A 23,474-nucleotide genomic window follows, 5' to 3' on the forward strand; every position below is an offset into this window, starting at 1 on the left:
ATAACAGTGACAAATTCCATACATTAAGACCTCTCTGGAGCTTTCTTCTCAATTGCTCAATACAACTGCATTTTCTTGCAGAGACATAAAACTTAACCAGAGAAAAAACCAAAAACAAGAGAGAAAAAACCAAAAACAAGTATGATGCAACACTCCACAGAATGCACAGAACACAAAACCAGGGGCTCAAGCTGAAAAAAACCCCAAAAAACCCAAAAAAATGCTCTGAACACTGAAATTAGCTGAACTTTTTTACCATTATTATCTGTTTTGACTGTACTAACAACAGAAGTCAACACTATGGACTGGATGTAACTTCTCCCTCCTCACTTGCACATCTTCCTGGGGTTTCCAGGCTATAATCTTAAGGCAAAAATGTCCATAAAAACAGGTGCACAGCAGAAATAGGAACCTGGAATGTATGCAAAATATGTGTAATAAATATCTACAACATGATTTGAGTCATTTCAGAATTATTAATGCATCTCTGAAGTGTTCGTTTAAATGTTTTTAAAAGTAATTTGACTTTTGCAGCAATTGGCTCCTTATTGCAATTGTGCTGAGCATTTTTAGCCAGCATGGAGATTTGATTTGCTTGCTGTTGATTGAAAAACACATGAACAAAATCACTGCTTTTTTTCAGAGATTAATAATATCATTTGAGGCTTCAGATTTATGTTTTCTGATATTTCTTAGGATGAAAAAGCCAATGCAGTTTGTGACCCCAAAGCCAACTCACCAGAACATGAAGCAGCAAATAGACCACAATTAGATCCATAATGGGAACTTAAACATAAAGCAACACAAGATAATTGAAAGTTGTTTTCTTTTTTCTCATCTCGCCTGCATAAAAATTCACTGAATGACACAAAGGTGTGAAAGCACAAAACAGGAGTTTCCCATTAAGAGGCTGAGATAGGAACACTGCCATTCACAGTGGGAGCAGGATGTGGCAGGAAGAAAGCACACACTGCTCCAGTTTGTGGAAAAGCTGTCAAGGAAATAATTTCTCTCCTTGTTTCCAAAATATAAAAAATATAAAAAAAAAAAGAAGATTTGATAATGGGAAAATTTTGCCTGTCTGACTCCAATAATTTAAGCAGTTCCAAAGGAACAAAAAAAGGAGAAAAGTTTTTAGAAAAGGCAAATAAATGAAGGTTTCTTACATAAACAAATGGACATGTCAATTATTTTAACAAAGAGCAACTAGTGGAACATTTGACTTAACTCCATTTCCAAACACTGCACCAATGATTTTCCCTGACACTGTGTAAGGCTATTAACAGATCCCACTAGAGACTGGAGAAATTTAAGCATCAATGGAGTCTTTACAAGAAATTAAGAACCAAATGAGAAAATCCTTATGTTTAAGCATTCAGGTTAATTATTTCAACCTGGTGGACAAGGATAAAGTAAATCTTAATTTCAACTTTTATGTTTCTAAGTAAACTAAAAAGGATGATAACCTTTTAGCATTCAAGCTCCTAATAGTAACCCCACATTTGACCAGGTATGTTTTTAGCCTAATGAAAACTCTATGGTGTAAACTGGCAGAAAAAATTATTTCTTTCTCACATTCTGATGCAGTAATTAATAGTTGTCCCAGCTCACTGCAAATTGCCATGCTTGAAAATCCCTCCAATCCTACAGTGGGACTTATTTGAGAGCCTTGGTTTCAGTGGTTTTTAATGATTCTTAGATTTGTTTGAATCACCAAAAAAAGTTGAGTTCAGTTCTGAAGGTTTGCTTGTGTTTCTGACCAAGCCTTTTTGCTCAGTCCTTCATCTCCAGTACAGAGTGCAAGGAGAAAGAGCTTCTACATAAACAACATTCTCCTCGAGAACCATCCATAATCCCTTTGTAAGTCCTGCCTGCTTACACCATCAGCAGAACAAACTCGGGGCCCAGGCTCTGACTGCATTTGAAACTGTTTCACACCTTTAGTAAAGCATTCTTTAATATAATATCATAAAATAATAAATCAGCCTTCTGAGAGCATGAAGTCAGATTCTCATCTCTCACCTCATCCTGGGGACCCTCACAAACACCACATTCCTTCCACTACAGCTTTTGCCAATCTTTTCTGCTACAAAACATCTGTATCAGAATTGCATTCATTTCTTAACCACAGTGCCATTTTCCTGAATTGACAGGAAATTTGCAAACAAAAGTAAAAGTCTCAGAACAGTCAAGAAAAGGCAGGAGATGGGCTGGGGGAGCCAGATTCTCTAAAGAAGGCAGACCTGAACAGCAGCTCTTTGCCAAGCAGCCAGAGCAGGATATTCCAGTGCTTTTTGTTGATTTAAGGTCTGTGGCACACTGCAGCTGTCACAAGGAAGGGCAGACAAAAGACAGGCTGTTGACTGCAAAATGCTTTAAAGCACAGCAGTTTTATAGAGAATTCACTTGGCATTTGTCTCCTGTAACATGTCTCTGTGTAATACAAGGTATTTCTCTCCCTCCCTGCTCTTTAGAGAGAGATGAAGTTGAATGCACTGACTGGTACTTAACAATCAGATTTTGTCAGCTTTTGTGCTGAATGGCACCTTCCTTGTGCCATCACCTTCCCAGCAGTGCTCCCAGTGTAAATTACTGCCTCAATCCCTGGGAAGGTGACAGCTCCATGCACTGAGCCGGGGAGGGAGCCACGTGCTGTCAGGCAAATCACCCTGATGGCACATCCATCCTCCCTGCTGTCACCAGGGCCACCCCTGCCCTGCTGGCACTGCCCCAGCTGCACACACAGCCCTGGGGACGGGGGCTCACTGCTGGCTGCAGCTTTGCCCGGGGGGATGCGGGGTGCCGAGGGTCAGGGACATCACACCATGACCAGTATGATCCAGTGAAGCCAAATTTATTGGCCCTAAAAGGACTATATTTATAATAAATCTCTACTGTCCACGTGTCTAGCTAATACATGATTGGTTAATCCTGAGTCTAAATTAGAATACTGATTGGATCATCTAATTTTTCACATGTCTTGCTGTGGTTGTCTGGCCCACCCATGGCTCACCTTTTTCTTACTTTCCCAAACTTGCTGAGTCCTGATGACTCTTCTTCTTGTATCTCTTTCAAGGGTATACCAAGCCCATTTCTGAATATGCCCATTATTCATTGTTTGTGAACGTGTTCATTGCCCATCAGTACAAGCAGGCTGGATTGTGCATCAGCTGAATATGGCCATCGTCTAGCAAGAACTCCTCAATCTGCAAAAAACTCCCAACAGGGGGACACAGGATGTGCTTTCCCTCATGTCAGAACCCAGGACATCCCTCTGGGTGCCTCGTATGTCTCCAGACCCTGCCAGGGGGCTCAGACACCTTGGCACGGAGTCACAAACACCTGTGACTAATTTTAGTCCATGGAAACAACACCCAGGCTGTGTCTGCCCATGGCCCTGGGGACAGTGACCAACAGGACGCACACAGAACCTGAGGGCCAGTGGCCACAGCCCAAGAAACAGCACTGCTAACAGCTAAACTCATCTGCTAGTACCCTAAACTAACAAAAAATGAGAAATTATTAGACATTCCTTAGATATTTTGGGTTTATACAAAATTAACCCATCCCTACCTTCCTGGATGAAGAATCTCAGGATATTTCACTCCTTATTCAACAGGAGCTGTCAGAACCCAGGACATCCCTCTGGGTGCCCTGGATGGCTCCAGACCCTGCCAGGGGGCTCAGAGACCTTGGCACAGAGCCCAAGGCACCTGTGCCTTGGATTTTGACCCATGGAAACAATTACCAACCTTATATGAGGATTTACATGCCATGAAAGTTTAAGTAGAATGATAGTTGGTTTGTTACAGGGTGAAAAGCAGAATTTTGGGGTTTTTAGAATGGGGGCTCGGGGTCCCAAGATGGAAGGATTTGGACGCGTTCTGTCCTTCTTTCTCCTTCTTCCCAGCCTCCATCTTCTGGGTGATGGTGGCACTTTTGGATTGGTTTAGAGTAGGAACACACTGTCCAACATAGGTGAGAAGTATTGGAAAATAATTGTAAATAATGTACAGGTAGTTTTTGGTATAAAAAGATAACACCATCCTGAGGGTGGGCAGTGAGCCCCTGACTCACCCGCTGAATGGACCTCAGCAGGCCAGGGAAAGAATGCTACAGAAAACAGAAAATAAACAACCTTGAAAACCAGAACAGAAGAATCCTGACTCCTGCTTTGGTTCCTGGGCTGGGAAAAGAGGCTCTCTGACACATCTCTGGGTCATCCTGACCACAGAGACCCCCCAGACCCTCACCCCTTGCTCAGACAGGCACTCCCAGTGCTGCTCTGTGTCACCCTGTTCTTCCAAAGTTCTTATAAACCTTCTGATGTTTACAGTTTTGTAATGGAGTTTTCATGTAAATAATGATTGTTTTGCATTCCTTTCTAGAAGAAGAGAGAATTGATAGACTGTGGGTTTGACCAGTGTGGTTGGAGAGGCAGTGAGAGGAATAGTGGACTTGTATTTCCAAACAAGCTGTGGGTCTGCTGGTAGATAAAACCAGCACTGAGAGATAAAAGAAACAATGGGAAGTGTTCTACTGATTGATAAATGGAAAAAGATGTTTGTTTTTACAAATAAACTTCAAGTTTGCTGATAAACAAAATTAGACATTGAAAGATGAAAGAAAGAAGGGGAAAGAAAAAACCCTAAATTCCATAAGAATTAAAAATTAAAAGGAGGGTTGTACATTAGAGGGAAATCTTAGGTGTCAGGTGTATTGGGAAGTCTGAACCTCTCAAGTACCTCAGATATGGGGAAAGAGAGATGGAAATGTGGCTGGAAATTGGGATATAAAGGAGGCTGTGTCCTCCAAAAATCTGAGAGATCCCAAGGGAATGCCCCATGGTCTCTCCCTTTATTCAAATAAAGTAAAAGGACTCCTCCATCTCCTTTTTGGACATAAACCTCTTGTGTTTGTAGATTAGTTTTCTTGACAGTAGCAATTTCACCCTCCAATCCATGGTCACTTTTAGAACTCTATAAAAATCAAAGCCCAAAAATAAATGTACCTTTTTTTGCCTTAGACATCTCAGTGGGTGTCATTCATTTTGTGCGGTAGTGCCACAGCACTGAGCCAGGTAACCCTTTTCTCCCTGCAGGAAAGGCCCCCAAGGCTCAGAGACGCCAAGAAAACCCCACATGCTGAGCTTGTGGACCAGCAAAAACACAGCACAAAGTTCAACCCTTCCCAAAATGATCCCTCCTGCCCTCTGGCCAAGTCCTCTCCCCACATCCAGCTCTGATATTCCTCAGGTAAAGCCCTGGGAGAGGCTCAGGTGAGAAGCTGAACTGGCTGATGCTACAGTAAATCAGGCAAAGGCATCCCCAGAACACCAAAAAACCAATTAGCAAGACACCATCCTGTTAAAGTAATTTGATTCTCAAAAAATCCTGTCCCTCAGTCCAAGAGGAGATCTTAACACTTGATTTTAACGTGTGAGACCATAACCTGTGCCTGGGACTGCTCTGAATGGAGCTCATCTGAGCACAATCTCACTGCTAATGGGAGCTCTAAAGGAACTCACTGAGCTCAGCTGAGCTCATTATTCAGCACAGAAGTGAATAATTTGTGCCTGAGAAGTTTGATGGCATTAACAAAATTCCAAACCAACTGCTGGTGAAAGAACTTGGCTTTCACCACTGTGCTACTTGGCCATGTGCTCAGGATCCAGAGGATGAATGAAAATCATGAGCTAAGGAAGCCTTTCCATCAACAAGGGAGAACAAGATGTGAGGGGAGGCAGAAACAGCTGTGAGCAGAATTCACCTCTGTCCCAGAGTCAGTAGAAAATCTGAATTCAGTCAACACACGTGCACCAGGCTCTGCAATACACAGCATGCAAGGCATTGCAGGGCACTATTTTAAATAAAACATGCTGAAAAGTTTTATCTATCAACTATTCATAAGTGCACACCACTGTTTGTGATCCTCATCATGGAGGGGAAAGTTCTAGGAAACACAATTACACACTTCATTCCAAAGCGAGGGGCTGGAATCCAGTGGCATTGTCACTTCACAGAAATCAATTCTACAGCTGCCTCAAGCATTGCAGCTTCCAATGCCACAGCAAGCTCCTTCCCAGGAAATATCTAAAGATCAGATCCAGAAAAAATTCAGTTCTAAATTACCCTGCTCCTTCCTTCCTCTTCATCAGCTTCGGATTTTATTTATTCTACTTCTTTGCTGTCATAGTAATATATTACTGAAAATACATTTTCAACTATTTTAAGGAAAGAATGTGTTTTTAAAATAATTTTATCTCAGACAAGAAATCACTTTGAAATAATGTTACAGCTCAAATAAATTTATAGTTCCTGGAACCAATATAAGTGTGTATTTTCCATTTTCTTTTTAGCTGTGTATATAATGAATTTCACAGATTCTGCTGATGCAAACACAACCCAGTCTAAAGAAATTCCTTATCAGTAACAGCAACAGAGACACAAATCTGCAAACAATGTTAAGTGATAATAAAAGAAGATGAAGAATGGATCATCTAGGCTGTAAAAATCAGCTGGAAGAACCTTTTTAAGTATAAAAAGGGAGGCAGAAACGTTCTCACCATCATAATCATTCCACCCTCACATAATCCAGGCCCAAATTATTTACATGGACTGGTGTTGTAAGAACTGATGGGTTTAGTTTAATTTGGGAGTGGAGGGAGGGGATCTATGTTTGTGTACCTTGAAAAAGAAAATAAATTTGTCTTCAAAATGTACAGAGCAAAAAGGAAAAATAAATAAAATCTTACAATAGAAGATCATATAATTTAAATCAGGTATTTAACACAAATGCACACATATAGAGTAACACATTTATACTAATTTCTATCAAGGTTTCTATAGCAAAATCACAGACTCATACTAGGGGAGGGTCAGGAGAGATTTGTGATAGCTTTGGCATCAAAAACAGATAAAGAATTTGCAGATTATTTAAATTGTATTATGTCCTAAATCCAACTATAAACAGAAAGCATTTGGAATAATTTGAATATTCTGATCCCCGTCCTACCTGACTTTCCATTAATTCTCAAGACAGTTATTTCATCTGTTCACCACTGCATTTAATGCTTGATTTCACCATAATAAATGATGTGATATTTTTAAAGCATCGAGTGTCTTTTTTTGCTGTGAGAAATGGAAAGCCAAATTTGGCTTACCTTTATCTGAGAATTGTGCAGCATATTAATGCAGCACAGACTAAATTAGAAATCCCTGTGAGCAGTGTCAGTTTTCCAAAGCTGGGGCAGGTTTGTGGTTCTGGTTTGGGTTTCTGCTCCTCTCAATTGATTTCTTTACTCCAGTGAGAATTCCCATAGCTGTCAGAGCCACCCTGGCTTGACTGTGGTATCTCAAGAGGACTGAGGAGCTCAGCCTTAAAACTGAAAGGAAATACAGGAGCTGGCCACTGAAACAAGAAAATGCTGGAATTTTTGGGTCTCTGAGCCTACTGTGGTGACAGCCAAACATTAATCCCCAGCCTGGCTACTAAAAATAGAAATATTTTTTTGTGCTTCTCCTATGGAAATATAACCCAGCCTTTACAGTAACATTACATATGTGACCAGTTCATGCTAGGGAAGTTACAAAAAAATTGTATTTGGTACATAACTTCAAATTTTTATCAGCTATGAGAAGCCTTTCTCTCAAGGAGACTTCATAGGTAAAGTTCTATTTGTAGTGGAGTGTGACCGTGTTCACAGGGGTCCGAGGATGAGGGAAGAGATGAGGATCTGACTCCATGTTTCAGAAGGCTGATTTATTATTTTATGATATATATTACATTAAATGTACACTAAAAGAATAGAAGAAAGGATTTCATCAGAAGGCTGGCTAAAAATAGAAAAAGAATGATAACAAAGGCTTGTGTCTGACCAAGACAGTCCGGACAGCTGGACTGTGATTGGCCCTTAATTAGAAACAACCACATGAGACCAATCTCAGATGCACCTGTTGCATTCCACAGCAGCAGATAATCATTGTTTACATTTTGTTCCTGAGGTCTCTCAGCTTCTCAAATGGAAAAAAATCCTAAGGAAAGGATTTTTAATGAGAAGATGTCCACAACATCCCAGGACGTGCTGAGTGAGGGATTCCATTCATTTTCTTTGTATGAAAGTGGTAAAGAAGATGTAAATTAACTATTAAAATAGTAGGTATCAAGAAGAATAAGCATTCTCCTTTAGATTCATGTTGTGATGAACTACATTATAATCTACCTACATCCACAAATACATCCCTAGACATCAACACCAAATCACTTACAACTACCATTAAACAGTATTTCATCAGTGTATCACTTGATGGCATTTAAAGGACTTTATTTCCATACATCCAAATGCCACAGCAAATTATTTCAAACCAGTAAGAAACACAAATAATTAGAAGGTTACGTGTGGCATCTTAATTTACATTTCAAATTGCAATAAAGTCATGAATGTGGCTTGACACTAGAAATGTATATACTGAATCATATGAGCCCTGTCCTAAATGTGAATATGAACCCACCAGGATGGATCACTGGCCAATAAAGGTCCTGCATGCTGTTGATTTTGGAGTTTCTCTTTAAAGTGTGTGACAGCTCTGAGAGTCTTTCCCTTTCCTGCTCCAACAAACATCCCACAGGTGGTGAAGAGGTGAGGAACAACCTGCACCCACTTTTGCTGTAGTCAAGTTGGTTTTAGGTCAGACTTCTGCTGTATTTAGAGTCCTGAGTCAGCAAAGCAAATCAAACCAGTGCCCCTTTTCCTCTCTGTTTTCACAGATCCTGTTTGTGAGTTTGGGTTTGGCTCGTCGCAACTGTGAGGTCAGTGTATAAAATACTGGATTATATATAAATATACATATATATATACATAATTATATATAATTTTTTTAATATATATAATATATATAATATATATTTTTTATGTACTACAATTCAGCCTAAGCCTGACTATGCCTCTGAAACTCAGCCTAAAAAATCTGTAACTAGTCACTGTTCATATTATCATTCTAGTTTCAACTGTTACCATTTTAACAGGTACATATATGTAGAAAATACATTTTTTAAATTTCATGTATGGTTTAAGAGAAAATGAGAGAGGAAATGGATACGGTAGCTGTAACATTTTCAATTCCCCTTATTCATCTGTGCCAAGTTAAAAATAAAATACTATTAGAATAAAGTGAGTTGCTCAATGCTGTTTCTTCAACGCCTTGTGACACCAATCTGCAAACCTGCTGAGTTCCCAGATAAACAGTTTTACTCAAAATAGCTAAATTATTTAACATGTTATGCATGGAATGCTATTTCCATCAAGGTACCACGTATATTGATATAGTAGCAAAGTGAGATTCCCTTCCAGAAATAACATTGTTATGAGCTCCTTGGATGCACAGGTGAACAATAATGCAAGTGAAACCTCCTGGGGCCTCTCTTCAATCTGCAACTTGTTCCAGAAATTGTGTTTTCCTGGAGGAGAGCTTGCAGCCCTTTATTCCAGACTAACTCACCTTAATTGCTTCAAGCTGCTTTTCTGTTTGCATTATTTGCCACCTTCTCACACATTCAGAAAGAAACCATTACCCTTTTTGCTGCCAGGCTAATCAGTGCCACAACTTTACACTGGCTAAAACTGCTAGGTAAGGGGAAAAAAAGAGAGAGGGGAGAGCAGAAAACATCCTTACTGCCAAATTATGTATTTTCATTAAGTTCTCTTTCCTTCAGAGGAAAAGAATCTCTGAGGCTTGCATGAATCAATAAAAAGTATTGGGTTTATAATGGCAGAAAAACAGAAGTGTTTAATTTATTAAAGCATATGCACATCCTTGCAGGCACACAGCCTCCTCTCACCCCCAGTGCATTGGAAAAACTCAGAGCAAATGGAAACTCAACACAGAGAATGCAGAGTTTCCTTTGTTTTTCAGGAGAAAATTTCTGGCTTACTCTGGCAGCCATGCATTCAAAGGGATTGAAGTTCAGCATTTGTTCCCATCACATTACCAGCATTTTAGTTTTCCATTTGCTGTCATTTCAATGCAGATTTTTTAAAACAATGAAGAAATGGCAAAAAAAAAAAAAAAAAAATTAATTAATGAAACAAAATTCAGCAGGTGATTTTTGCTCTGACAGGTATATCTTTCCTCTTGTCCAATTCTCTGAAACAGGCTTGAGGAGCCTTGAGGAAAAGGAACCTTTTAAATATAGTTCCAACCTGAGTGCAAGCATTTACCATTAAGGGACCACAAACTGCTCCTCTGAGACCTTCTCTCCCTGCTCTCACAAAGGAGTTACTTGAGAAGGGACAGGATTTTTAAAATTTTAAATATTAAAATTTCACAGAAATTACCATTTTCAATGCAGCCAGTGGAAAATACAAAAGCATAAAATACAAAAAACCCAAACTCCATCTTTACAATCCCACTCAATAATTTGGTCTGTCAAGTAATTACAGCAATGCAACAAATTTGAGAAATCTTGTTCCCCTCAGCCATCCTTTGAGAGAGCTAGCAAAAAAAGGCACTCTACACATCATCATGTTAAAAACCCCCCACAACTCAGAATCAAAGTATCTTTTGGAAAAATCACCAACAAAAATCCCATCTTACTGAAAGCAATTAGTGATTTTCATTTATTTCAGCTGCAGAGTACAGGACTGAGACAGAACTCTGTGGGTACACCACACCCCCAGCCAGCACAGCCACCAACAAAACGCAGCTCCCAACTTTGAAATGTTCATTTAACATTGATTTACCACAAGACTTTGAAATGGAGAGGAGTTCACAGAACAGCTGAATTTGTTTATTGGTGGGATCTCTGCACATGCCTGGACTTTGCCTCTCTTTTAGGATACAAATGAAGATAAGCACCAGGCCCTAGACATGAAGAAGTTGTCCCTTCTCAGGATTATTTGCACAATTTTCATGCCAGTCCTTCCACTGGGAGAAGCAGCAAAGCAGCCAACATTTGTGCCTCACTTTCCAAGGGATCAGATTTAGGATGCATTACTCAAACAGATCACTGTGCTGAAACACCCTGAGAGATCAGGTTGGCAAGCCATGTGTGACTTCTGATCACAAAAACCACAAAAGGGAAGTAAGTCCAGTAAGTGAACTATGGGGTTTTTTTAAGATGGACTTTAATTTGGAGAGAATAAAAGGATAACAAATGTAAAGGCACTTTAACCTACATTCCCTCCTATGGTAACATTTTTAACTTTTGGCCTGTGTTGTCTGTTCGGGGGAATTCCATCATGACAGCATAAAGGACGTGCAGCTTTTACAAAACAGAGGCACTTCTAATGGCCTTTTGCACCTCCCCAGATTGGCCATAAAAGCTCCCTGTCAGCTGCAGGAACATCAACATCACTGCCCAGAAACTGAGAGGCTCCACAGGAACAGCTCCCTGCACTATGAACTGCTTGGGGCTGGCTCTGGGCTCTGCAGAAACATCCTTTAAAAGCAGTAAAACAGCTTTTGTTCTCTTTTCAAGTGGAAGTAAGCAACATTGAGAAGTGACATGAAAGGCACTCTCAGAGTTTACCGCACTGGAAGTTGTGACTGACAGTTGCATCTTTTATTTCATACTAAAAAGCTGGGGCAATTTTAGTGCATACTTCCATACTGGCCTCCAGTTTGGGTTAACCAGAATTGCAGAGTGGAGGATCAGCTCTGCTCCCAGAACAAAGATATCTAACAGATTTTAGTACAAAGATTGAGATAAACCACAGCCTGAACCCTTGGTGTAAATAGTTTGACTAGAATCAGAGAAATTAATAAAAAAGGAATCCACACAAAGATCACTGAGTCCAAGTCCCTGCTCCTTGCAGGTCTTCCTGAAACAAACTCCCATGACTGAGAGCATCATCCAGATGCTGCCTGAACTCTGACAGGATTTGTGCTGGTGCCTCAGCACTGGAACAACAGGAAAAAACCCAGGAGCAATGCTTTTTCAAAACAAAGCAGAAACCTTGAAGTTCTCTTATGCTTTCTGTTGCCTAATATCTGTAGGGCTGCATTCACAGGAAGATCAGTCCAGTGCAGCTCCACTGTTTTCCTCAAGGTGTTTTTTAACTAAACACACTGAATGCCACCCCTGACATTCATCCACACATCTTCACGAGGGCATCTCATGAATTGTTGTTTCCAGGGACAACCACAGCCATAAAGGTTGTACCAGTTTTAGTTAATGCCATTTATTTTTCTTTTTGGGCCAATACAAAGGTGTCTCAGCAAACCCAGCCAGCCAAGACCTCAGCAGGTGCTTTTCAGGAGCTCAGGTTTAAGATCTGTTCTTGCCTAATCCAGAAGCTGTTCTGGATTTCTCCCTGAAGATTTCTACACCCTGCCCATTCCGCAAGGCCAGCCAGTGCAGCTGCATGGTGGAATTTCACCCTGCAATTCTTGGTCTGTTCATGCAAGGGCAGCCCAGCTCCTGGAGCTGCATTTCCACCCTCCTTACTGTGAAAAATGCCTATTTTATAATTGGTTCTTCACAAATATTAAAATGAATATTATATGTATTATGTTAGAAAGTTATATATACATTTATATTATTCAGAAAGTTATATTATACAGTTATAGTGATTAATCTTTTTAAAGTCGTTTTAGGTTATAACAATGTTATAATAGAAACTACGTGATGTAAGATACTTTTATGAACTAGCTCAAGAAAGGGATGAGATAATTGTGGCATTCACATTCTCTGAAAAATGCCCTGGCACACTCACACACTATGTGCTCACACATATTTCCACCAAATAAATTTCCAAATGCAGATATTTAGACAGAGCTATACCCACCTGAAGAAACTGCTGCAACACCTTTCAAATGAACCTCATTGATCACTGTTTAGAATAAAATCCTTCAGTAGAAGGACAGGATTTATGAGGAGTTATTAATTATTCTGCAAGCAATTTCTTCATGTCAAACAAACAAAAAAAAAACCCAAATCCAAAACCAAGAAAAAAAAAGAAGAAATAAGTGTGTTAAATCTATATATCCTAAAAGTGATGTTACACAAACAGTAACCAGATTAAACACGTGCAGGTACGGACCTTGATTGAAGTGCTCATTTAATATAATTTAGGTATCTGAAATATTCTGCTTACTTGATTAGAGTAGATTGTTTGCATTTTGATTTATTGCTTCAAGATCAGTATTCATTAAGTCACTTAATATAAAGGCACCCTTACAGCTGCTACCTTATTAAAGGTAATCATTTTTTTCCCAGTCCTGTTTATAGCACAGTCACTGTTACACTGAAACAGCCTGCAACCATCCATTAATCACAACCTCAGTTTCCATGTACAGGCATCTCCAGAAACAACTCCTGGTGGTGAGGCCTTGTGTTATGCACAGGAATTACAAATTATATTTTGTCTCAAATTCAAATAGTTGCTAGTCTGATGTGCTATCAGGGAGGCCCTGGGGTAAACTGTGCAAGAGGGTGATTCCTGTTTAAAATATTGCCTAGAAGTTTCAAAATGTCATTTCTAGCAGTGTTGTAGGACTGTGGTTTTTTGTCCTAAGAGTCTCAGTTTTCACTCAAACCAATGCACTGAAATCAATGCAATTCCTCTGTAACTCCAATAAACTTTTTAAATTCGAATTGTAAACACAGCACTTTATCTTTCAGCACCACTGGCCAAAGACTACAGACCTGCTTCAATGGTTCTGGCTGACACATTTTACATTTACTCTTTGCCTGGTATCAAAAGGGACAGAATAATCCTGTGATAGTGACATGTAATGAACTGAACCACTGGCCAAAAAAAGATTAAAATTCCAGAAAAGCCACAGTTGGTGCTTATCCCCTTTGTTTTATCATCTCTGGAAGGTCAGTAAGAAAACACCCTGACACACAGAACAGACAAGATAAAACACACACAAATTGCAGCAAATTGCTGTCACCTCCTGGGTTTGTGGCATGAGTTTATATCATGCCACCAACATTGATTTCAATTCATCAAAACCCTGTAAACCACCCTGGAGAGCTGTGCAGGAGACAGCTCTTAGTGGCTCTGATTAGCAACTCTTCTAGGGTTAATAGTGGGTTAATAGTGCCCATTCTCTGATGTAGACAACCAAACTAAAATTGACCTTCAAGCCATCCTAACATATTCATTTTATTTTCCTAATTATGCAAGTTATTGATAGATGAGGAAAAAAAGGGTTTTGTCTATTCCATAAGTACATCAATTACAGAATGAGTGTATCAACCCATCAGTAATGCAAAAACATTCCATGGGATTTATCAAAGACCAAATAAAAAAGCAACACCTGAAAATTCCAGTATTATTTCCTCCTAAAAAGCATTTTTGTTCCTGTTGCTAGATAATGCCAATTAATATACTGATACACCCAGGAATAACAAAAAAAGTTTGGCTATACTTCTTCCCTGGCACAATGCAACAGGATTTCAAAGGGCTTTCATCAACACAAATTTTATTTTGTAATAATATTCTGAAAAGCAGCACTTCCAGTCTGCAGCTGCCCCGTGCTGTTTGCCCAGGGATCAGGGATCCATCACAGCCCCTCTGGTCCTGAGAGAAAGAATTTCTCACAGAACTCCTACTAGCATCCCTTTATACATCCAATTATATATATTGTTACACTTATTTCTCCTCTTTCTGTGCTTTCTATCCAAAATCATTACAATTAATGGAAAAAAGTTCCATGGCCTCCAAGGGATTTCATCTATTCATCTTCCCACTCTGTCAAGAAATGCTGATGTTTAAAGGAATCGTGGTCCCTGTTCTGTGTAGCTTCATTAAAACTACTGTGGCAGAAGTAGTTCAAAGGCACAAGGTCTTTAAAGCTCTGAAGAAGCTTGAAAAGTTTGCCTGGTAATATATTAAAAATAGAAATTTTTAGTATAATAAAGCTTCAGTGAGGTACTGATCAGGTAGAGGAGATAATGAGAGAATGAGGTAAGAGAAGAAGAGCTACAGAAAAATATCAGCCAAGGTATCTCAGGAGTCAGAGCAAGGAACTTCAGTTTTGTACTTTAAGAGTATCTGAGCAATCAGTTCAGTGTTACATTAGCAACTGATTTCAAATGGACCAAAATTATGACTGAAACAACAATAAATGGTCACGCTTGGGTCACTGAACGAAGACAAATCACATGCAGCTAAGTCACCTTACAGCTCACTTCTTAACTCTCTCTCCCTTTCCAGTTTAAAAAGTAAGAAAATAAAGTCACATAATAAAAGCAGAAAACAAAACAATTTCTTCTCCAACCTCTTGAATTAATACAGTTACTAAAACTTATGAAACAACCTTGTATTATTTTGTAACAAATCCATTTCAAACAACTACACAGGGACCAGAAGCAAAATGCACCTGGAGTAAATAATGGCAAGTAGATTTTTTTTTTTTCCCTTGAACATCACCCAGTCTACTGAAACATTACAAGCAATTCATAAAGCCAAAAGTTCATTAAAGACTGCTATCCTTTGGCCATTTTACTTTCATTTTCCTTAAAATTAACTCCCTCAGAGGTTTTATTCAAGTTATCTGATGAACAGTCATAATACTAGCATGAGAAACATCCCCAAGTTATGCAAACCTCACAAGCTTCCACCCTGCAAGGTACAAAAAACTTCCATTTCACTGGGATTTACGTCCAGCAAAGATGCAGCTGGTGATACCACTGGGTCTCAGAGGGATTTAGGGACACAGCACAATCTTCCCTAACACCAGAATCCTGGCATTTTTGGGATGGATGCTGCTCCATCACCACACCTTGCAGAGATTCTCCCAGGGCAGCAGCAGTGCCTGGTCTCCCTTTATCCTTTCTGTGCTTATCATTAAGGAGAGAAAAATTAACTGCCTGGAGGATTTGGGGGCACAGAGAGAAAGGCTTCCCATGTATTTCAGTCCCACTGAGAGAGAATGAATTCAGTGAATGGGTCCTGATCAGCCTAAGCACAACACCCCCACCAAAGGGCCTAGGAAAAGTTTTAATAATTTTCAAGTGCTGCAAAAAGCAAGAATGGAGTAAATAAGGATAGCAAGTAATTTGGACTTGGGCAAAAGAAAATTAAAGCACTGGGATGCTGTCATCCTATTGCAGGGGTTCCACACTGTTGTCTCCTTATCAAAACAGTTCCATACCTCCTTGGTGTTTCTCATGGACAGCTCCTCACAGCACTGACTCTTTCCCCTTCCCAAAGCAGCCACTGACTCCAGTTCCCTTCTCACCCAGCCACCCCACTCTTTTATAGCACTCTGCTTCTCATTGCTTACAGCTGTGGCCTGTTAAAGTCAGGCCTGTTCCTGATCTTTGATAATTGGCCCAGCTGCAGCTCCTTAGGGGTGAGATTGCTTTCTACACTACCTTTATTTTCTTATATTCTATCCCCCCACACTGGGAAGCTGCCGCAAAGGGCAATGCTACAGCCTGCCAAAATACAGGCAGTGGCCAGAATATTCTGTACTTACCCCAGTTAAATACAATTTAGGTACATCAGCCTGAGTCTGGAGCTGCAGGGCTTGATGAACAAACACAAACCACATCCCTTTTACTACATTTTGCTCAGGATTTCCTACCATGCAGAACTAAACTGGTGGTTTATGTGCCCACTATGACACTTCTCAAACTTTTAATTACAGTCTGAGAATGTGCAATTGATATACAGGTCCCACCCAAACATAAGTGTATGAATGGAACTGACACAAGGGTATGAAAACTGAAATCACATGTTAGAAACCTCCACTTCTGCATGGCTAAAAGCTTTTCATAGAGCAATTTTCAAACATCCCATGTGTTTGGAATGACAGAGCATGGAAATGTAAGTCACTACTGCAGGAAAAGAATTCTTGGCATTAAGCATTATCAAAAATAAAGTACATAATATTTAATTTTTCTCTTTTTATGCTATTTCCCCTTCACATCGAATTAACTAACTGAATTTTTATTTTTTATTTATAGGAAAAGATTAATGCCCTTCACCTAAAGGACATTCCTTGATCCCAAACACAGAAAAACTTCCTTTCTGTGGTGCCCAGGACCATCCACAACCCCCTGGATGTCCCTCCCAGGTATCCCAGCAAGGCTTTCAGAGGGGCTGCAGGGAACACAAACACATCCATGCATCATTCCCACCACTCCTCTGCTCCCTGGTACTTCCCAGAGATGCTGCCAGGCACCAAGGCTCCTGCATCCCCTGAGAGCAGCAGGCTGAACACTCCACTCACATCTAAACCATCCTTCAAAGGAAACAAGGAATTTCTTTTATAACCCTGCAATAGGCACCAGCTCTTCAAGGAGCCATTTTTCATATCTCAGCTGTAATTCCACAAATAAGCCTTTTAAATCCAGCAAGTGCCTCCATGGTGTGTCCCAGCCCCACCTGGGGCAGAGCTGGAAACAATCCACACAGCATTTCCAGTTCCTGGAGAAATGAGCAAAAAATTGTGTGCAATTTTTCTTCTTAGAGCGTTTGAAATTATTCTGCTGTCCATGTGAAATGACCACTTTGGTCCTCAGTAAATTCTTTAATGAAAAAAGGAATACAAAAGAGCAGCTTTATTAGCCTGGGATATGGAACACAGGGCTGAAGGTAGCAAAATGGCACTGATGAGATGAACTGCATTATTTCCAGTCTCAATCTAGTGTGAAGAGAATGAGATTTTCTCAACGTTTTTGGGAGGGGGAGTTGCTTGCTCACTGTGTAAGCTTTGAATTTCAGCACTCACTCAGAACATCTTGCAGCTCTGCCTTCCTTTGCTTGAGCTTTGAATTGCCACAGTTCCAGGCTGGAGCCTTTCCCCAGTGATCAGAGATGGACTTCATTTCCATATTCAGTACTTAGCTGCTTCTTTCATCCATCTCTTTCCTAAAGATGATTTCCACATATCCTATTTGACTACCATCTAGAATTCCCCTTTGAAATTCTTTGGGAATGAACAGAGCCATTGGAGCCCTGGCACAATTAGGGGACTGTAATCTCTCTGAGTTAAATTGATGAAGCAATCAAGGCCTGGATTCTTCTTTGAATATAAAAAGACAGAAGTGCAATGAAAATAGTTTATTTTTGTTTCAGTAAAATCTATATTTGAAGTCTTCTACCACCTTCTCAAGCATTTAACTAGACTAGAAACTTTCTTATTCCTGCTAAATCAATCAGAACATTTTCAGAGAAAGCTCCTAAACGAGGCTCTGGATTTAAAACCTTATCCCAGCATTTTAACTGTGAACTTTGGCTATATCCCATTTCTTCTCAGACCCTGCCAGGTACCAAGCATGAACACCTGCAGCTCCTACTGCCACATCTCAGCAATCTCTGGAGTTCAGAACTTCTCAATTTCTTAGCCCAGCACCATAGAGAGCCAGCTATTTTCTGCCATTAGCCCTCTTCTCAGCTTCCTGCTTTTCTAAAAAATCCAAGTTTCTCTGTTTTCAGTCTCTAAAGACATGAAAATTACTTTCCTTCTTGAAAAAAGAATAATTCTTTAAAGTATCTGTATGACATATATGGTTATTTTATACAACTATGGGGAAATATGTTCTTGTTTGTTTGATAATCATGACTGAGCAATAAATGAAAAGAAAAAACCAGAACTTTGAAGCTTATTGCAAAACCAACATTGTTTCTATCATATGGATTTTGTTTACAGACCTCAGAGAACCCTGAGGAATGTAAAAGCATCCTCCAGCATTTTAGCACCAGTCACAAAAATCCTGTGTGTGCATCCCCCGCCCCCAGCACAGCAGGCAGGCCAAATGCACAGTTCCAATTTTAATATTTATAAATTGTTAAACATGCTCTTTATCCTATTAAGCTATAATTCATATTAACTTCCAAATAAGCCATTCCCATTAAACATGTCACTAAAACAGAGCTTTTGAAATACAAGCAAAACAAAAAGCCCCCTTTGAACTATCAGACAAACAAGGAGTGGGGAAATATCCAGGAAAAAATGAAATTAAGGGAATTATTTTAAGAAATGGGTAATATTTTATCCTTCTGCTGTGTATGACTTTAGGCAGGAATCAACTCCGCAGAGCTGTGTGCCCTTTCCATTTCCCATTCCTGGCCTGGGAGCATTTCAGGGTAGGAAGGGAACTTTTATTGTTCAGAGCCTTCACCTGAAACCTGAACCTGGAAGATTTTGAATAGTTTTGAAAAAAGGACTCACAAGTGAGTATCACTTAAACCAAAACCCCTAGATTAGTTCCAGCAATGTGGGACACTCGGTATTGCACTGTGGAGAAACTTTGGGTACATCCCTTGGTGTCTGTGTGCTTTCATTGGTGTCTGTGGGATTTTATTGGTGTGTGTGTGTGCTTTTATTGATGTCTGTGTGCTTTTATTCCAGGCACAGCAGCAGCAGCAGCAGCTCCTCCCTCCCTGGCACCAAAGTCGGGGGCTCAGCTCAGTAAAGGCTGTGAAGTGCCCAGCTGGAAGAACCCCATGAGATACAACCACAGATTAACCCCCAAGAGAGGCAAACCAAGGGTTTTGCTCCCCTGTAGCCCCCCAGAAGGCTCTCTGCTGGTTTCCCTTAAAATGCCAAATCAAGCAGCCTGAAGCAAACAATCACTGGGAGAAATCACCAAACCATGCTTTGGTACCTAACCCAACCTGCCCAAAAATCAGTGAGCGGATGAGCCCAGAGCATTGCTGGCAAAGGAACAGAGACTCTGAGAGAGCAACGGGCTGAGGCTGCAAGGGAGGGAAATTGCCACTGGAAGGTACATTAAAAAAACAAACAAACATCATATCAGGTCTAAGACTGAAGAGTCTTTATGATTTCTACCCCTGAGAGTACAGAACTAATCAGAAAGGGTGTGTGCTTTCCTCTCCCTGCCAGCCCCACACAATCCTGTCCTTTCTAAACCAAAACAAGGATTTTCTTTCATATTTTTGAGCTTAACACAAATTTGTTATTCCACGAGCACAATCATAGCTCTGAGAGGAGCCCCCTTAACTCCCCAAACCAGGATTTATTTATTATGGCGACAGGGGAAGAGAGAGCAAGGAACAAACATTTTCCCCCAAAGCATCAGGACTGGCAGCCTACACATGGAAATACTGAAGACTCTGGGGGTTTTTTTCCCCTGCCTGCATTCCAAAATTCTCAGTTTTTCCTTCTCCTGATTCTCTCTTTGTCACCACACCAAATGACACACTGCCCCATTTCCTGTGAGCAAACAGCAGAGGAACTCCAGGGCACAGCACAGTGACAAGGAACTTGCACCACAGATCATTCTGATTGCTGAAAGCAAGGCAAAAATAGTCCTAGAAAAATGTCATATTAAAAAAATTAATTTGACCCACAGACAATTCAGCTCTTGGATGGATCAAGTATGTATAGCCAATATGGCTAAAAGGCAAATCCTTTCAAAAATAGCATGAGAAACAGAAACAGGATAAAGAGGAAAACACATTTACCAAGGATCCCTTAGCACTTACCAGAAAAATTAAAACATATTAAAAAACATTTTTGAAATAATTACTTTTAATTTTCATCCTATTGTCTTTCAATTTTTTCTCCAGAGACATAAAAATGATGATTTTGGGTAAGACTGTGAACAGCATCAGAAACTTGCAATCTGATGTCTCAGAAGAAAAAGAATCTTCTGCTTCAACCATTAAACCCTCCAAAGACTCACTAGGATCTCTCAGCACTCAGAAACCACCACTGTGCCCACACTTCAGCCATTTCACAACATCTGCATATTTATTCCATAAAAATTAGGTGTTTCTGACTTTAGTTTTCAAGTTAAGCTATGCTGCTTGCCCTAAAAAATCCAGACGTGACATTTTATTTGTATATTTTAAATCTGGCAGACCACATATTCATTTTTTTGACTGTCAATTCAGCTGAATTGAACTGCCTGTAGTTTTATAGGTGCTGCTCAGCAACAGCAGCTCTGTGTTAGCAACTCTGTGCTACATTTAGATGTCCACTCACGCAAACCTACAGACATAAAAGTTTCATAAATAAATACATTTTCAAGGTGACTTTCTTTAAAACAGCTCAATTCAAAGATAACAATTTTTTGCCTTCTGGCACTTATCCTAAAAAATATTCATTTTGCATGAGTAAGTCCGTGTAAACGGCAAAAAAAAAAAAAAAAAAAAGATGCCACTACTGCTTTTAAAAATAGTTGGGGAATAAAAAAGAAAGGAAGTTACATATTTTCTAAATTCCTCTGTAGATAATGTCACGGGAAATTTGCTCTGTAGTTTCAAGTAGACAAGATGTTGAGGTCAGCCTTGGGCTCAGCTCAGCAGAGCAGAGGCAGAGGATATTCCAGGCTCTCCCTGTTCCTTGCCTCGGTTCTCCCAGCAGGGTTTTCAGGAGCTTTGGTGGCTGCAGAGCAGAGGGGCTCAGACCCACAGCTGCCCATTGCCCTGGCCTGGGGCTGCCAGCCTGCCAGGAGCTGCTCTTGGGATTAGGAATGGATTTTTAATTAAAAATAAAAGGAAAATGGATGAAAATACTGTGGGTTTTTTTTTTCCAAACATATTGAGGAAAATATTCTAATTGTAAAAATGATGAAAAGAAAAACACACTGATAAGTAATCATTTTGGTTTGTGTGTGGGACCAAAGGAGAGAAACCTGGGGAGCAAATATGGTTCTGCCACTGCACCATGACAATGGGATCCTTCCTTTCAGAGTGATGCATTAGGATTTCAGCTTTTATAGTTTTCATATATTTGTCATCCTGCAGTTTTTAGTGTATAACTCCAAACTCCACACACAGTGTGAGCTGCTGCTGTCCCATTTTGGGCAGACACAACAATTCCTCTCCAGGCCTGGGAGTCAAGGACTCCTCACTGCCTCAGGCCCTGAGATGGAAACAAAAGGGAGCTGGGGGGGAGAAAATCTGGGGTAAATGACTTCATTACCTGGGGCTGGAATTGGGAGATTAACCCCCAATGTGCAAATGGACCAAACTTAGAAAAGTATATGAAAACTCACAGCCCATCATCCATTATTTGGGTGTAGGCCCTGGGGGGCTTCATCTGCCCTAAATGTACCCGAAGGCCTCTCAAAAAAATAGACCTTGCCTTTTATTTCCTTAATTCTGTCTGGCCTCTGGTTTTTAGGTAGCCCAAAAAGGCATCAGGAGAGCCAAGTTAATTCAAGTTAATTCTGACTCCTGGGTAAGTGCAGGGAACCCACACCTCTGCTTTGTGCAATGCCTACAGATTCACAGGGAGAGAACCACAGCCCAAACCACAACACACCCAAAGATGGTTGCAGAAGAGGAGAAAGGAGAAGTCATGTGGGACTGCATTCTCTCTTTTCCTGCTGACAAGCTCAACACACAGAAAACAGCACACATCCAGTGACATGAGATTAACATTAATGGAGTAATGCTAAAAACAGCACAGTGCGGCTCGACTGACAAGCTGACAATAAATTAATGCCTTGGCCTTTTATATTTGCTGCACAACTTGATTTCCTGGGATTTTTTGCTTAAGATGCTACTAAAGGGGGGGAAAAAAAAGAAAAGTACTTGTTTTCTTGTGGGCAGTGAACTTGTTCTCAGCCTTTATAAATGTTGCTTGGAAGCACAGTGGTGCTCCTGCTGTCTCTGCTGCTGTCTGGGTACAGAGATTTCTCCTCCTTCCAGGAGGTGTTCCATACCTCCAGTAAAGGATGTGTAGGTACCTCTACAGCACCCACAGATAGATGTGCCAGGATGTTTGCACAGATACATTTATTGCAAATATCCTGCAGGATAGAGCAGCATTCATCCACGATGAAATGTGTGTTGGTGGCTGTCAGACAAAGTACAGAATCACACAGCCTGGGAATTGTGAAATCTAACATTCATGGCAAGGCTTATTTTCTCTCTCTTTGTACCACACAAGTCACTAGAAACTATTATCTCTAAGGGAATGATGGCACAGAAAAGTTTACAGAAGTGCTGCAGAGACTATATTTGGAAAGCAGGAAAAGTTAAACCCATATTGTAAGGCAGCATTCTTACATATGTGAGAAGCACATTTCAGAGATCTCTCTAGATCCAACAACTGCTTTTTCCCTTTCTGGTGTTACCCAGTTATCCATGTTGTTAAACATAGATTCACTGGAAACCAGCTCCACTCCAGAAAAAAAAAAAAAAACAAATGGTGTAACATTTTATATTTGAATTATGTTAGCATTGTGAAGACACGAGTTTTTCTAGCAGTTCCCGTTCTTTCAGCTTCCCTCTAGGCAATGTTAGAGCAAATTTCCCTCTTCTCATCTACTGAAATTCATTTTTTTTCAATTTAGAAGGCAAGGGAGAGAGACAACAGACTTTCAAGAAGCATTTCTCCAGACTAGAATTGTTTGCATCATATTTGCATTAAATATACATTCTACATGTAGTTGTCCCTGTCTGAATTAAACTTTAGAGGAAAAGCCCTTATGCTCATTGCTCTCTGTGCCTTTAAAAAAAATGATGCCAGATAATGTAAAGAAGAGGGACATTAATGATAAATATTTAGAAATAGACAGGTCACCTTTTATTTTTAATA

At 40.1% G+C, this 23,474-nt stretch overlaps 1 protein-coding gene across 7 annotated transcripts in view; it reads right to left on the bottom strand.

The window, feature by feature from the left end:
• The window catches only part of RBFOX1 (RNA binding fox-1 homolog 1), a 1,162,974-nt gene that overhangs the window by 679,334 nt on the left and 460,166 nt on the right, over nt 1–23,474 (bottom strand). The window lies entirely within an intron of this gene.

Source organism: Melospiza melodia, chromosome 18, assembly GCF_035770615.1.
Source record: "Melospiza melodia melodia isolate bMelMel2 chromosome 18, bMelMel2.pri, whole genome shotgun sequence".
In the NCBI taxonomy this organism is placed as follows: domain Eukaryota; kingdom Metazoa; phylum Chordata; class Aves; order Passeriformes; family Passerellidae; genus Melospiza; species Melospiza melodia.